The 18,133-nt window shown below is 37.2% G+C and overlaps 1 long non-coding RNA gene across 2 annotated transcripts in view; it reads left to right on the plus strand.

Moving 5' to 3' along the window:
* Positions 1–18,133, plus strand: part of LOC122222419 — an 85,292-nt gene that overhangs the window by 31,859 nt on the left and 35,300 nt on the right. For both annotated transcript variants that reach the window (XR_006203744.1, XR_006203745.1), the window contains exon 3: positions 1,503–1,621. This is a non-coding gene — a long non-coding RNA (uncharacterized LOC122222419). The remainder of the gene's footprint in view (positions 1–1,502; positions 1,622–18,133) is intronic.

Raw genomic sequence — 18,133 nt, forward strand, 5'->3', positions numbered from 1 at the left:
TATTATATAAGATGATAATTGTTTCTATTATGAGATACTCACAAATTACATGGAACTTTTCAGGGATGTCTTCTTCAACCCTCAATTCCCTCCCATTTAACCAAATTTCCTCTCTCCATCACAGCCAAATTTTGACATTTGCTGTTTCCATTTCTTTACTTCTTATTCCTCAACTCATTCTAGGGTAGCTCTTGCAGCCACCACTCCCCCAAAGTTGCTTTCAAGTGTCCCTGCTAAATTCCAAGGTAATCTTCAGTCCTTATATGCTAGACCTCTTGTCAGAATTTGATATCCTTAATCATTCTTTCTTTTTAAAATACTTTCTTTCTTTGGCTTTGCAAGGCAACACATTCTCTCTCACCTTATTGGCCAGTTCTTTGAAGAACTTCCTCTACACCATAAATATCAGGGATCCCTAGAGCTCTATCTTATTTTTTTTTAAGTTTAGTTATTTATTTTTTAGAGAGGTGGGGAGGGGCAGAGAGACAGAAAGAGAGAGAATCCCAAGCAGGCTCTGTCATTGCAGAGCCCAATGTGGGGCTCAAACCCACAAACCACAAGATCATGACCTAAGCAGAAATCAAAAGTCAGATGCTTAACCTACGGAGCCACCGAGGCGCCCCTCTCTTCTTATTATGTGTACCCAAATTAGTTCCTCACCATACTCATCATACTTCATGTTATTTCATTGTCTTTCCTACCACTGTAAACTTTGTGAGGCCAGGATTATGTCCCTGCTCTATTTCCAATGCTAGCCCCATGTATGACATGAAGTTTGTGCTTAATAAATATTGACTAAATGAATAGTGACTAACTCTGAGAATCCTTTAAAAGTCATATTTGAATTGAGACTTAAAAATAGTAGGAATATCAAGAAAGTAGATGGTAAATGAATAGAGACATTTGTGGAGTTTTGAACAGATGAGTGATATACCAAGATTTGAAAGTTGGATCACTCCAGTGGCAGTGTGGGAATAGATGGGAGAAGAGGATTCAGGACAACTGATATTGCAGTAGTTATAGTAAAGAGGCCAATGGCTATAGAGATAAAGGAAAGGGGAAATGAATGGTTCAAAACATAATTAGGAGGTTGAACCAATAAGCCTTAAAGATGAATTGGCTACAGGAAGTGACAGAGAGGAATCTTGGATGCCTTGGATTCCTTCACTAGCATAGGACACATAGGAGAAAAGAAATTGGGGAGAAAAGATTAGGAGCCAGTGAGATCTAGGTTTTTAAGTGTTCCATTATGGGTGCAGAAGTTAGAATACATTATAAAGTCTAGGAGTTCAAGAACCATGTCAGTTTAATCACATAGTTCATCCTAATGTTGGTGCTTGATAAATTCCTTTGATGGTATTGATGGAATACCACATTGCCAATACTGCATTGCAGTTCCATCTAGGGGATCCCCCTTATACAAAGACGTGTGTTTATTTACTCATCCCAGTGGGGCTTTATGACTAGGTTGCCCTTTAGATGAACATTATCTATTTTTGCAGATGCTGTTTCAAAATTGATTAGTTCTCCAACCCGCCCACTGAAATCATCCAACCTATTGAAGAAGCAGAATGGGATGTGGATTATAGGGTTTCAGATAACACCAAGTCCCTTGTGAAAGGTATGTTATTTCATTGCTTTGTTCTGCTTTTGGAAGAGTTTAGCTGTGTTTTCTTTTCTCCAACTGTATAGGTCACAGCAATTTTTTTTTCCACCGGGAATTACAAGCTATAAGGAAGATTTCCAGAGTAGAATCACAGTCTCACACAAATGCTAAATACAACTAATCAGGGCCTGGAAGGTACACAGAGGGTAATTAGTAGGTTATATTTGGGTCAGTACTAAGGTCATTTATGAGATACTACAAGAAAAAGACTGTTTGCCTTTCTGTAGAGAAAAATGGAAATACATTCATTTTGTGCACTGTAATATATGCATTAAAATGGGTTAAAGGCATTTTTGGTAATTTCACATGTATATGTATCTCCGTATGTAAGATGATTTTAAAGCACAAACTGAAACGTTGTACTCTATTCATAATGAGAGTATTAAAATTGGTAACAAGGAATTGCATAAGTTTGTCCACTATGCTATAACTAGTGTCAGAATTGACAAAAGGGGATGTTCATTCTTAACATAGTAGGCTTCTGCTACTAAAGAGATAGATACTTATTTGGTAGTCTTAAAGCCTTCACTGTACAACTATCACTAATGAATTCATAATAATAAACCATGTCATGTTTATAGTAGATCTTAGTTCCATGGCCTTTGTGGGCTTTTCAGGGCTTCCCTGACTACTGTGAACACTAAATGAGAGAAAATAATGTTAACTCAAAGTGCAAATGTAGGATACACATTTAGGAATCACTGAAGACAGTGCAGGATTATCAAATTGGTGAACTACAGGAATGGACTAAAAACAAAGACATAAAATCTCTTCTTCACATACTCATACAAGTTGATCTCATTTTCACCCATTGCTTTAACCACCACTCTCATGGAACACATTTCTCCTCACTTTCTCTCTCTGGGTCAGACCATCCCTCTTAAAGTACAGATCCACAGATCCAACTGCCTTCTATATCTACATCAATTTCTGTCTAAATCCACAACTTTATCAATATCTTTTTATTCCAGTGTTCAAAGTTAAGCTCATTATCTTCTCCCATAAACCTCTCCTTCCTGCTGAGGTTTCAAATAACCCAAATGTTTAGACCTGGGTATCACCTTCCTTTCCTCTCTCTCCTTCACTGCTTGTGTATAAACAGGCACTTCTTAGAATAACTTGGCCTAGGGGCGCCTGGGTGGCTCAGTTGGTTAAGCGGCCGACTTCAGCTCAGGTCATGATCTCGCGGTCCGTGAGCTTGAGCCCCGTGTTGGGCTCTGTGCTGACAGCTCAGAGCCTGGAGCCTGTTTCAGATTCTGTGTCTCCCTCTCTCTGACCCTCCCCTGTTCATGCTCTGTCTCTCCCTGTCTCAAAAATAAATAAAACGTTAAAAAAAATTTTTTTTAAATAAAAAAAAGAATAACTTGGCCTATAAATATCTATGGAGACCATTCCTTTTATTCCCTTTTGTCAGTCTTAATTCAGGTCTTCATGATTTTTCCCCCAAATGATTCTAATAATCTCTTAATGGATCTCTCAGCTTCAGTGTTTTCTGATCTTCTCTCTTTAATTCATTCTTTGAATCTCTACCAGAGTGTTTTAAAATACAAATCTGGCCATGTAACTCCCCTCCTTAAATCCTTGATCTGTCTCTCTTGCCCTCAAAAAAATGACCCTTAACTTCTACTTCTCACATAAAATAAAAGGCATCAACCATGAACACTCTTTTTTTTATGTTTATTTAGTTTTTTGAAAGACAGTGTGAGTAGGGGAGAGGCAGAGGGAGAGGGAGGCAGAGGATCTGAAGCAGACCCCATGCTGACAGCAGGGAGCCCAACACTGGGATCCAATGGGAGATCATGACCTTAGCCAAAGTCAGATGCTTAATTGACTGAGCCAACCAGGTGCCCCAAGCATGAACACTCTTAACTTTATTCACCTCTTCCTGTGTGCGTATGTATTTTCACTATTCCTATCTGGCAAAAGCAAAGTTCTGGGCCTGTGATCTGTGTCTCTTTTCTCCCTCCCCAGGGCTCTCAGACCATCATTTGTAGCCATTCTCCTCATTCTCTACTTCTCTGCTGCCTCATTCCTCTTAATATACAGACATGTCCAAGTTTCCTTGATCTTAAACAAATGAAAGTCATCCCTCAGATGAAACAAGGCCAAAACAGAACTCACCATTTCCCCATAGCACCTGTAGTTAACTGTTTTTTGTCCTTCAAAACAGAGCTCAAGCTGTACTCCCCACTCCAGCTCTGTGCTATTATATCATCTTCAATATTTACCTATCAAACACTTCATATATCAGAGTTAACTATTTATTTGCTTGTCTTGCTTATTAGACTGTGAGCTTCTTAAGTGTGAAAACAGGTATTATATCATTATTATCAGAAATTAATTAAGTAATGAGTATATATGTCAAAACATAATCTCAGGTCTGGACACTATTATTTTTATAAAGTTTCTATTTTTAGCTCTCATTTTGTGAGAAACTAAAGTTAATCAATCAGGTTTTTTACCCATTCCCCTACTCCCTAAAGAGTTGTGTATAGATTCCAGGCAGGTTATAAAGTACTGATGCTGGTGGAGGTAGGGCATGGGACATGTCTGGTCCCAAGTTGCCCAGACTGCATCTCTGTGATTCCCCATTCCTGCCTGGTCTCCATTTAGTGTACATTCAAATGTCTGCACCTTCCTGATCCAGACAACAAACCGACCTGATTTCTCTCAACTACTTTCTTCTCTCAGGAGACATGAGAGAAATTCTCAGGAATTTCTCTTGTTCCTTTTCCATCCTGAGATTAGGACAGGAGTTGAGCACTGAGTAGGACCTCATCCCAGGAAATACCAATTTCTTAGCTTTTTCTTACTCTCTCTCTCTCTCTCTCTCTCTCAATCTGCCTCCCAGAAACAGCTGTTATCAAGCTGGCTTTGACTGTTGCTTCTAAATCTGTTAGCATAAACTTTATGCCCTGAGTATTTCAGGGGTTAGGTCTTTGAAACTCCAAATCCTAGTGTATTAGTCCTGATGCTTTCTACTGGAAAAGAAAAAGAAAGAAGGAAAGAAGGAAAGAAGGAAAGAAGGAAAGAAAGAAAGAAAGAAAGAAAGAAAGAAAGAAAGAAAGAAAGAAAACCCGAAACATAGCCTCCATAATGAAAAGCTTTAATGATCTCATATAAGAGGAGATTCAGGGGTAGGGGGCAATTCTTGGTTTGGTTCACAGACCAGCATTGTCAATGATTTTTCAGGTTTTTTCCTTCTCTCTGTTACTCCATCCTCTGTATGTTGGCTTTTTTCTCAAACTTGTTTGAGACCTCATGGTCTCAAGATGATTGTCTTTCTTATCATTAGGGAGGAATATTTATCATACTTTTTTTATTTAATTTTTTTAATTTAATTTTAATTCCAGTGTAGTTAACATACAGTGTTATATGTTAGCTTCAGGTGTACAATATAGTGATTCAACAGTTCCATATATTACTCAGTGCTCATCAAGATAAGTGTACTTTAATCCCATTAACCCATTTTACCATTCCACTACCCAGGTCTCCTCTGCTAACCATCTGCTTGTTCTCTATAGTTAACAGTCTGGGTTTTTTTTATTTCTCTCTCTCTCTCTTTGTTGTTCTTCATTTGTTTTGTTTCTTAAATTCCACATATGGGTGGAATCATATGGCATTTGTCTTTCTCTGGCTGGCTTATTTCACATATCATTATACACTCCAGATCCATCCATGTTATTGCAAATGGCAAGATTTCATTCTTTTTATGGCTGAATAATATTCCATTGTATGTATAAATAGATACAGATGATACAGATATAGATAGATATATAGATAGATATATAGATATAGATGATGTAGATACCACATATTCTTTATCCATTCATCAGTTGATGGACACTTGGTCTGCTTTCATATCTTGGCTATTATAAATAATGCTGCTATAAACATAGGGGTACATGCATCCCTTTGAATTAGTGTTTTTGTATTCTTTAGGTAAATACCTACTACTGCAATTACTGGATCATAGGGTGGTTCTATTTTTAACTTTTTGAGGAACCTCCATGCTGTTTTCCAGAGTGGCTGTGCCAATTTGCATTCCAGCAGTAGTGCATGAGTGTTCCTTCTTTTCCACATCCTCACCAATACCTGTGTTGTTGATTTTAGCAATTCTGGCAGATGTGAGATGATATCTCATTGTAGTTTTGATTTGCATTTCCCTGATGGTAAGGGATGATGAGCATCTTTTCATGTGTCTGTTAGCCATCTGTACGTCTTCTTTGGAGAAATGTCTGTTTATGTACAGAAATCTGTTGCATTTCTATACACCATTAATGAAGCAGCAGAAAGAGAAACCAAGGAATTAATCCCATTTATATTTGCACCAAAACCATAAAAATACCTAGGAATAAACCTAACCAAAGAAGTGAAAGACCTGTACTTTGAAACTATAAAACACTGATGAAAGAAAATGAAGAGGACACAAAGAAATGGAAAGACATTCCATGCTCATGGATTAGAACAACAAATATTGTTAAAATGTCTATACTACTCAAAGCAATCTACACATTTAATGCAATCCCTATTAAACTACGGATAGCATTTTTTATAGAGCTAGAAGAAACAATCCTAAAATTTGTACGAAACCACAAAAGACCCTGAATAGCCAAAGCAACCTTGAAAAAGAAAAGCAAAGCTGGCGGCATCACAATTCTGGACTTCAAGTTATACCACAAAGCTGTAATGATGGTACTGGCACAAAAATAGGCACAGAGGCCTATGGAACAGAATAGAAAATCCAGAAATAAACCCACAACTATATGATGAGTTAATCTTTGACACAGCAGGAAATAATATCCGATGAGAAAAGGACAGTCTCTTCAAGTGTGGAGAAAACTGGACAGCAACATGTCTAGAGATATTTTAGAGTGAAACAATAAAAAGCTAACTCAGAGTGATTATTCAGAAATCCAGACTTTTCTTGAGGAGACCCCCAAATATCAATATTCATAGATCTTTTCTTAGGAACTGGTCTCTTATCTTCTGCCAGGCATATATACACCTGGCAGCCAATATTACTGGAGCTTAGCAACAGAAGAGGCTGTGTAGGTCTTCTCCCTTTCTATTATAAAAACTTTTATCCAGACTCTGTGCTTTCAGTGAGTATCTCACCCCAGCATTCCACTGTGCTTAGTGTGCCAAAGTCCAAACGCTCTCTGATTCAATTTCTCTAATAAATAAATAATGTAATATCATATATATATATACAAATAACATACAGGTGGCGTTATACTATCCACATTACTCTGTCTTACTCCTTTGCTTTAAAGACTTGTCACAAATACTATTCTGTGTCAGTACACATAGCTCTAACCTCCACTAAGGGTATCTGTTGCCCAAAGGCATCATCCTTAAAATGAAAATTGAGTATGAAAATCAGGTTACCTCTTTAAGCAAAACTTCCCAATCAAGTGAAAACTCATTTGCCTAAAATTGGTATGTGATGTTCAATAGACCAGTCACATCTGACATTATCTTAAACAAACAATAAAATCAAGATGTGTCATAATTTATGTTATTTATGTTCTCATTAATATCATTTACATTTAAGTTCATCCATCCTTACCACCTCTCCACTACTCCCAAAATCACTACACTTCAAGAACCCAAAATCTTTTCATGAAAAATCCAGTGAATACCCGACCCACATGCCTCTATTTTAATCCAAATATAGATTTCTATGTAAAGTAACAATGAAAAAAAATTAAGTAGGGGGAGGTACAGACTATACAAATGTCTTTAAGCCTGTTGATTAAATGTTTAGCTAAGTAAAGACTCCCTCTCTTTCCCCTCCCCCTCCCCAAAAAAAAGATTCCCTCTCTCCCTAAAACAAAAGAGTAAAAGCAAATTCCAATGTTTCTAAAAAAAAAAAAAAAAAAAAGATGTCTCATTTTTGCAATTTTTTTTCTGAGGGGTTTTAATGGGGGTGTTTGGCTGCAGTTATTAGAATCCACTCTTACTATGTTAAGCCAGTAATTAATATATTAAAAGACATTAGGTTACTTGCCAGGGAAGACTAGAAAAACAGACTTGAGGCTAAAAGGTCTAAAGTTAAAAAGATTGCCATTGCACCATCACCCTGCCACTTCTTTGTCAGGAGTTTACCCTGACAACCACTGATGTCCCCTAAAGCAGGACACCTTTGACACAAGCGAACAAAATGGAAGCTATTCTATTTTGTTGCTCATTTCTAAATTAAAGTGCCTGAGGATTTTTTTTAATAATAAGAATGGTAAGCATGTGTTTTAAATGCTTTTTAAGTTTGGCTGTTCCCAGTGCTTTACAAGTATGAAATCATGAATGCAAACATCATCTCAGCTCTCATCTTTAACAAAAAGTTGAATTATTCTTCTTTTAGAATTTCTTTATTTTTTCCTTTGGTTTTTGTAATTTTTTTCAGCTTTAGTAAGTTGTAAATCGATAGTGCAGTAAACTGCATATAGTAGAGGTATATAATTTGATACATTTTGACATATGTATACACCTATAAAACCATTACCATAAAAAGATCATGAACGTATCTCTAGCCCCTAAAACTTTCTCTATACCCTGTGTAATTCATTCCGCCTCCCTCATATTTCCCTGTGCCAGGCAATCATGAATCTATTTTCTTTTGCTTTAGTTTTCATTTTCCAGAATTTTATACAAATGGAATTATAGTTATTCTTTTTTATCTGGATTCTTTCACTCAACATAGTAATTTTGAGATTAATCCATGGGATTTTATGTATCAATAGTTCATTCCTTTTTATTTCTCAATAGTATTCCATTGTATGGATATAGCATATTACATTTATCCAGTCATTGTTGTTGTATATTTGGGTTGTTTCCAATTTGGGCCTTTACAAATAAAGCTCCTATGGATATTCATGTGCAAGTCATTGTGCAGATGTACGCTTTCATTTCTTGTGGGTAAATACATAGAAGTAGAATGTCTGGGTAAGTAATATATGTATATCCTACTTTTTAATAAGTTGCCAAATTGTTTTCCATAATCACTACACAAGTTTACGTTAGCATAAGCAGTCTATAAGAGTTCCAGTAACTCCAGATTCTCATTAACAGCTGACATGGTCAGTATTATTAATTTAAGCCATTTAACTGGGTGCTTATTATAGTTTTAATTTACATTTCCAAATTGATTAGTGATGTTGAGCATATATTTGTGTGTTTAACTGCCATTTCTATATCTTCTTTGATGAAGTGTCTGTTCAAATATTTTGCCATTTTTAATTGAGCTATTTGTCTTAATAAAACTAAGTTGTAACTTTTCTTTGTATATTCTTAGTATAAGTTCTTTGGCAGATAAATGTTTTGCAAATATTTTCTCCCATTCTGTGGCTTGGATTTTCATTTTCCTAGCATAGTCATTCAAAGAGCAAAAGTTCTAGTTTTTCTTTTGTAGTTTATGGTTTTTGTGTAGTGTTTATGAAATCTTTGCCAAATCCAAGTTAACTAACATTTTTTCCAATGTTTTCATCTAGGAATTTTATAATTTTGGCTCTTATATCTTAGATCTATGACCCATTTTGAGTTAATTTGTGTATATAGAATGAGATCATGGTAGAGGTTCACTGTTTTGCATAAGCTATCCTGTTCTAGCACCATTTGTTGAGAATATCATCCTTTCTCCAGTGAATTTTCTTAGTATATTTGTCAAAAATTATTTGACCAAACCTATTTAGGTCTATCTATGGAATCTCTATTCTATTCCATTGAATTATATGTATATCTTTGTACCTATACCATCCTGTCTTGATTATTGTAGCTTTATAATAACAAATCTTGAAATCAGATGATGTTAGTAGTCAAACTTTCTTTTTCATGGTGTGTGTGCATGTGTGTGTATTTGTGATTAATTTAGGTTCTTTGCATTTCTATAAAATTTTAGAATCAGCTTGTCAAAAGAATGCTGGGATTTTAATTCTGATTCCGTTGAATATATGGATCAACTTGCAAATAGATGACATCTTAATAATGTTGAGCCTTATGATCCATGAATACAGTAAACCTATCTATTGATTTAGGCTTTCTTTAGTTTCTCTCAACAGTGTTTTGTAGTTTTCACTGTACATGTCTTATACAAATTTTGGCAAATTTATCCCTAAGCATTTAATATCTTTGATGCTATGATGAATGTTTTGGATTTTTTTTAATGTTTTATTTTTTGAGAGTGAGACTAGGACAGAGTGAGAGCAGGAGGGGCAGAGAGAGAGGGAGACACGGAAGCTGAAGCAGGCTCCAGGCTCCAGGCTCCAAGCTTTCAGTACAGAGCCCAACTTGGGGCTCGAACTCATGAGCTGCAAGATCACGACTTGAGCCAAAGTTGGACACTTAACTGACTGAGGCATCCAGGCACCCTAATGGTACTATTTTAATTTCAATTTCAATTTAATTTAAATTATTTTAATTTAATTGTTTACTACTAGTATATAGAAATACAATTGGTTTTTGTATATTGACCTTGTATTCTGCAACTGTTCTAAACTTACTTATTAGTTCTAGTAACTTTTTTGTCAATTCCATAGTATTTTCAACATAGATCGTCATGTCATCTGTGAATACAGATAGTTTTACTCTTCCTTTTTCCAGTTTACATACCTTTTTTTTTCCTTGCCTGACTAGAATTTCTGGTTCAGGGTTAAAGGAAATTGGCAAGGGACCTAGGAATTCTAATTTAGGTGGGCAGAACTTATAAGTTAAGAATTTTCCCAAATATGAAATAAACTACCTAAAAGGAGATGGAGAATCATAAATATGACAGTCACTTCAAGAGAGGAGAGATGGGCAGCGAACAATAAAAGGAGAGTCAAAGAAATAAATCAAAACAAACAAAAATAAAAAAATACCTTTGCCAGGGCACCTGGGTGGCTCAGTCAGTTGAGCATTTCACTTTTGCTTAGGTCATGATCTCCTGGTTCATGGGTTTGAGCCCAGTGTTGGGCTCTGTGCTGACAGCTCAGAGCCTGAAGCCTGCTTCAGGGATTCTGTCTCCTTCTCTCTCCACCCCTCCCCCACTTGTGCACGTGCTCTCTCCCTCTCTTTCTCTCTCAAAAATAAATAAACATAGGGACACCTGGGTGGCGCAATCAGTTAGGCTTCCACCTTCAGCTCAGGTCATGATCTCATGGTCCCTGAGTTCAAGTCCCACATCACGTGCTGTGCTGCCAACTCAGAGCCTGGAGCCTACTTCGGATTCTGTGTTTCCCTCTCTCTCTGCCCCTTCCCCGCTCATGCTCTCTCAAAAATGAATAAATGTTAAAAAAAAATTAATAAATAAATAAACAAACAAACATTTAAAAAATGTTTAAAAATACCTTTCCCCTCCAACTTTTTTTTCCAGCTTGAGTCTTTCTACAATAGATTAAGAAAATGGGCCCAACTAGGAGGTTAAAAATACAATGCTAAAGGTGAAGTAAACTGAACGACACATGTAAAATTTATTTTTACAGGAACATTGAATTAATTTCTCTCATAAGCATCTATGACACTCAACAACTGTTAATTCACTTTACTGCTAATTACACTACAATGAACAGTTTTGATTTTGTGCATTGTTAGGCTGTTTAACATGTTTGAGAGTCTCCGGTTGAAAAGTGCCCCCTCAAAATTCGTGTCCATCCAGAATCTCAGAACATGATCTTATTTGGAAATAGTCTTTACAGATGTAATTAGTTAAAATGATCATACTAGATTAGGGTGGGTCCTAAATCCAAAGACTAGTGTCCTTATAAGAAGGCCATGTGAAGACACATAAGGAAGAAAGCCATATAATGACAAAAGCAGAGATTGAGTGATGTAGCTATAAGCAAGGAATGCCAGAGGTTGCCAGGGAACACCAAAAGCTAAGGAAGAGGCAAGGAAGGATTTCCTTCAGAGGGAGCACAGCCCTGCTGATACCTCGATTTTGGACGTCTAGCCTCCATTACTGTGACAGAATAAATTTCTGTTGTTTTAAGCTAGCCAGTTTATAGTACTTTGTTACAGAACCCTCAGAAGCTAATGCACACATGGTACTGAGGAAGTGGGCGCTCCTATAATAAATACCTAAAAATGTAGAAGTGGCTTTGGAACTGGGTAATGGATAGAGGCTAGAAGAATTTTGAGATGCATGATAGAAAAAGCTTAGATCGCTGTGGGGAGAAATGGTTAGTAGAAAGATCGACATTGAAGGTGATTTGATGAAGTCATTAGAGGAAATGAGGAATATGTTTTTGGACACTTGAGAACTGACAACCCATGTTATAAAGTGTCGAAAACTTGGCTGATTTTTGTTCTAGTGTTGGGTAGAAAGTAGTACTTAAAAGCAACGAATTTGGATATTTAGCTAAGATTTCCAAGCAAAGTGTGAAAACTTCAGGCTAATTTCTCCTTACTGCTTGTTGTGAAATGCAAGAGGGAAAAGATATATTGAAGAAGGAAATTTTAAGCATAAGTTACCAGCACTTGATGATTTGGAATATTCTCAAACTACCCATAGAGCAAAAGATGAGAAAGGGTCTTCTGGAAAGAACACCAATGGTGTGGCTAAACAAACTTTTGGTAAAGAGATTAGACATACGACTAACTCATGGATCTAAGCAACCATCTCAACAGAAGTCCAGAATGAAGATGGGTTATCCAAGAAAGATTTGTAGAAGACCCTCTTGTGTGATATCTTGGATCCCTATGAAGTACACAAAAGACCAACAAGGTTTTTGAGAATGTTATATCAGCAGAAACACTACCAACTTGGATTAAACAGACATCACTGGAAGGAAATGAAGGAAGAATTAATCCAAGGGTAAAGCCATGGATTCAGGAGGCATCCTTGAACCCAGACGTGGAACATGAAGCTATAGGTGACTATTTTCAGGACTTAAAACCTAATGTAATTTGCTTTGCTATTGTTAAGCACTGGACCCTAGTGGCAGTTTTCCATGATGTATTCCTTACTAAATGTATTTTGTACATGTTTGTGATATATGGGCATTCTCAAGTATAGGCTCCAACATTGGTCTTTTTTGCAAGTGTTGAAGTCTAGTGTTCTTAAGTAAGTATTCAGTAAAGGCAAAATGGCAGTAATTTATATTATCTTATATCACATCATATATTTATGTTATATTATATCATATCATATTATATCATATATACACATATATTATACACACACACACATATACATATATAACTGGGCTCATTCTTCATTGGGTTTATCCTTAACTCAATTAGCCAGTGTCCAAATTCAGTATATTAATTTTTATTAGAGGTCTCTATTTTGATCTATTTATAAAATTAAATGCTAAATTTTTACCTTTTTAATATGTTGATAACTAAGCAATTTTACATGGTTTTTGTGGAAGTCAGATGAGACATTTGATTTATTCTGATTTTGTGTGCATGTTTATCAGATAATACATAAGTTATGGCTATTAATTACATGCTGTGTCTTTAAAAAAGTATTTTATTGGTTGAGCTAATTGATAAACACTATGTCAGCACATTTATTTAAGTTATTGATTAGAGTTAGATGAATGAATGATAAGGTCAGAACTAATACATGTGATAACATGAAAAAATGAAAAGGGAGGAAATCAGCATCTCTTTTATCTAATTTATTCCAAAACAATATTTTCAAAACGATGCCTGATTAAATAGAACTAAAACTTAGAAAGATGCATTCAAAGGGAGTTTGAATCCAGGTTCCTGACACAAACAGGCCAAACCATTTGAGAAAATTAGTGTTTCTCCAAAGAGATAAGCCATGACAGGTTGATCGTGACTGAACTTCTCAATGCACCAAATGCACATACAATGTTTCAATGAATTTTAACATTCTGAATTGGAATCTGTGTTGTTAATGGCTTTGCTGCATAATATTCACAGAGAAGCCTCGATAGTGAGCAAATGATCAAAATTAACATCAATGTGCAAAATAATTTAAGTCAAAATACACATGACCCAAGCCTTTTAGCAAGTAATGAGTTATTTTAATCATTTCAAATTATACTTTAAAAAGTTATTCAAAATTCTAAGTGAATAAAATACCTTTTTTCTTTTAAAATCTTTTTTTCATATTAGCTTGTCAAGGCCAAAATGATATATCGTTACACACCTCAAATATGACTGCTTTTCAAACACAAAATGTCTACAATAAAAATCAGATTTACCTGATTAAATTAATACTAGGGCTTGTGAAGAACATTTTTTCAATAAAAGACATATTTTGAAATATACTCACTGCTTCATACCAGTTACTTTATATAAAATCAACACATTTCAAATAAAAGTATTCCAATAATATGTTCTTAAACTCAGCTGAAATGAATTTGAATGTTTTATCTTATAGTTGTTCTCCCAAATTATAGGGCATGAACATTTGACCAGTTTGAAGGGCGGCTCTAGACAAAACAAGCATTATAGTCACAGTGGTTCTAAAAATAGGAAAGCAGGAGCAGCTGGGTGGCTCAGTCAGTAAAGCACAACCAACTCTTGATTTCAGCTCAGGTCATGATCTCTCGGTTCGTGAGATTGAGCCCCGCTCTGTGCTGACAGTGCAGAGCCTGCTTGGGATTCTCTCTCTCCCTCTTTCTCTGCCCTGCTCTTGCTCACACATGCTCTCTTTCTCAAAACAAATAAATAAACATTTTAAATAAATAATAGATAGATAGATAAAGGAAAGCAGTGGCCCACCAACATCGAATCTTTCTCTACCTCTAAAATAACCATGGACATTCTGAGAACTGTATTTCCCCAACTATGGAGTTGACGAGGAAGTGACCTGCCTTTCTCCTACTTGACCTTGACCAAATCAAAGCTGTTAGTTCCATGCTGCTATGACAGTACCGTGCTTTATGCAGTCATAGCTATTCATAAAGCAAACAGTCCTTGAGATTTTTTTGTTGTAAAAAGTTTACTTAATAAATACACAAATCATGTACGAAAAAGCAGAACAATATAGAAAATCAGAAAAGAGGAGTTATGGGGAGGGAGAGAGATTAATTACTGAAGAGTGTTATAACAAGTAACTTAGAAAAATATAAGCATATGCCTCTTAACACAAATTTTACATTTTAAATTGTTTTAACATGATAGCTTGTGTAAGACAACATAGTATGTAAACTGCATGCCTTTTGTTTCCAAACTCCTTCTGTGGGCAGTGGGTGTTCACCCCAGGGTGAGGAGTTTCATAAACTAGCAGATACAAAGAAAATAATAAACACCCACAATCCTCCAACTAGAGATAATATTTGTGCTGGTTAATTTCTGTTTGGACCTCTAGATCCACTCTCCATAATTTTCTGCCCTGCTCTGCTTCAGAAGGCTGATCTCTAAGGACAGCATTACCAGGTTTCACATATGCTGTGCCTAGTGGGATATCAGATCACAGGATAGGAAAAGAGGGAGGTTAGGATCTTCCCCAGCTTCAGCTCTGGTTACTGTTCCCTGCTTTTGCCTGCGTGGGACTAAGGCTGGTCACACCACCCTCTGTTGCTAAGTCCCTGGATGGTTTCTTAACCCTCCCACACCTCTATAAATCATCCCTTTAAACTTTCTTCAGCTAAACCCTATTGGGTGTGCCATCTATGCCCTCCTGGGACTGTTACTTGTGGATCACAGTTAATATTTTGTTTTATTTCCATTTAGTCTTTTAAGTGTATGCTTTTATTTTGCTTAATGTATTATAATAATTTTCCCATGTTATTGAAAACATTTTGCAAAAATCATGTGTGACCTAATTTACTTGACTTTTTGTTGGACTATCCAGATTTTCAATAACATAAACAATGTTACAAAGAACATCTTTGGATATAAATCATTGGATTTCTGATTCTTTCCATGGGATGAATTCACAGGATATGATTACTGCATCAAGAGTAAGAACACATTTAAAAAAAAAAAATTTTTTTTAAGTTTATTTGAGAGAGAGAGAGCACATGCAAGTGGGAGAGGGGCAGAGAGAGACAGGGAGAGAAAGAGAATCCCAAGCAGCCTCTGCACTCTCAGTGCAGATCCTGATGTGGGCCTGAAACTCATGAGCCGTGAGATCATGACCTGAGCTAAAATCAGATGCTTAACCAACTGAGCCACCCAGGCACCCCTGAAATTTTTTATATGTGCTTTCCACATTGTACAGATTGTCATAGTTATCAGCATAGTGCTCAACATGCTACATCCCTGACAGCATTGAATATTATCATTTTACATCTTTACTAATCTCGTAAGTGAAAAGGTATCTTTTTTTCCATTTGCATTTTTGTATTACTTATAAGGGGAAATTTTTTAACATTGGTTAGTATTTTTCCTTTAATTTTTTGAAATTATTTATTTTGAGAGAGAGAGAAACTGAGCACACAAGCAGAGGAGGGGTAGAAAGAGGGGGAAAGAGAGAATCCCTAGCAGGCTCCACACAGTCAGTGCAGAGCCCAATGCAGGGCTTGAAATCATGAATTGTGAGATCATGACCTAAGCCAAAGTCAAGAGACCAGTGCTTACCTGACTGAGCCACCCAGGCACCACTCCTTTATTTTTTTTGAATAGTCTTGTTTGTATATTTATTTTTAATTGCTTAAAACAGGCTTTATTCTGAAAAACTTTAACTATATTTTTTAATTAGAAAAAAATGTTCTAATGAACCCTAATGGATGCATTATCCAGCTCTGACAATCATCAACACTTACACTGCCTTTGGAAAAATTCTTAAACAAAACCAGCACAGAACAGGGTTCTCTAAAAAGCCAGTGTTGCCCCATTTCTGATACCCAGACCCCAGTGCTTCTCACTCTCCACTAGACTGTCTACTTTACATACTGCTCCCGCTTAACCCTCCCATAGTCCTTCATTCCCAGCAAGATGTTCATTTACAACTTACTCAGCGTCACTAGCTACCCATTCAGGAGCTAAACCTCAGCTCAGAGATGAGGCTGAAGTTTCCTGGCTAATAAGAGCCAGTTTTGGTTTGGTTGGTTGGTTGGTTGGTTGGTTGGTTGGTTGGTTGGTTTTTATTTTATGAGAGAGAGAGAGAGAAGAGAGTGAATGGGGGAGAAGGGGCAGAGGGAGAGAGAGAATCTCAAGTAGGCTTAAGCTCAGTGAAGAGCCCGACATGGGGCTCAATCCCAGGATTCTGGGAATGTGACCTGAGCCAAAATCAAGAGTTGAACAATCAACCAACTGAGCCACCCAGCCTCCTCTATAAGAACCAGTTTTTGTTGTTATTGTTGTTGTTGTTTTAATGTTTGTTTATTTTTCAGAGGGAGCTGGGGGGTGGAGGGGCAGACAGAGAGGGGCACAGAAGATCTGAAGTGGGCTCTGCACTGACAGCAAAGATCCCCATGCAGGGCTTGAGCTCACGAGCTGTGAGATCATGACCTGAACTGAAGTCGGACACTTAACTGACTGAGCCACCCAGGCAGCCCTTTAAGAACCAGTTTTAAAGCAATAGCTGGCTACTCTTCTTCCCTAAAGAAATGCAGTGCCTTTAAAAACAAGCAAAGCTACTCTTTCCCAAGAATGGCACTCCTATTTTAGTCTTTTTCCCCCTCTTTTCATCTGAGAATGAAAAAATTTTGAGACCCTATGGCTACTCCATACCCCTCTAGCCACCCCTGCCTACCTTTTATGGTGCTGATGATAAAGCAAAGAGGAAAGAGGCAAGTTAGAGAGATAAAAAGCCACCCCAGTAGCTTCCTGGCCTTGCCTTGTCTTCCAGGTGGGATCTGACATCTTTCTAATTGATTGTGGAAAATGCTAGGCAGTAGAGATGGCAGGATCCAAGAGGAAAGAAAAAGCTCTGGTTGAAGTGCTTTTTCCCAGTACCCAGGAGAGGAGAGGAAGGCCAGTGTCCTAGGAGTGAAAGCACCAGGCCCATTAGTTTCCAGGCAGAACCAGGCTCAATGGAGACCTTTCTGATGCTAATTATTTTTAGCTCAGATTCTTCCTTCAGAGGGAAGAGGAGTGGCCACCAGGAGAGACGGGGTCCTCTAGCTTTATTTGCCATTTTATTTACAGCTTGTCATAAGGATAATTGATGAAGGCCTCAGATCCCATGACCTAGAAGAGCCAGGATTCTGGGGAGATCCCAACTGGAAACAGGCAAGAATGCCCTCAAGTTCTGGCTCAGGTACCAGTTTCTCATCCTCACCCCTCTGTTAAAACCTGGGGCTTGGAAAGCCACACCTCACAGGATGGTAGAGAGGGCTCAAGAAGATAAGACAGCACATGTGAAGTGACTGGCATAGAATCTAGCATGTAGGAAGAACTCCATAAATGGTAGCACTGCTGCAAGCTGTTTTCTTTCATGTTCTGCAAAGGATGTAAAAATAAATCCAACAAAAGGCTCCTCCACCCTCACCTGACTGCCCTGGCCAGGCAGCTGGCCACTAGAGTGGCTCTACCTTCTTTCCCCACACTGTGACCTCGAATGCTGACCCTTTTGCTGGTGATTTCTCCCACAGAGAGGGAGACAAAGGGGAGTGTGTGATC

The sequence above is a fragment of the Panthera leo genome, chromosome B3, assembly GCF_018350215.1.
Source record: "Panthera leo isolate Ple1 chromosome B3, P.leo_Ple1_pat1.1, whole genome shotgun sequence".
Taxonomy (NCBI): domain Eukaryota; kingdom Metazoa; phylum Chordata; class Mammalia; order Carnivora; family Felidae; genus Panthera; species Panthera leo.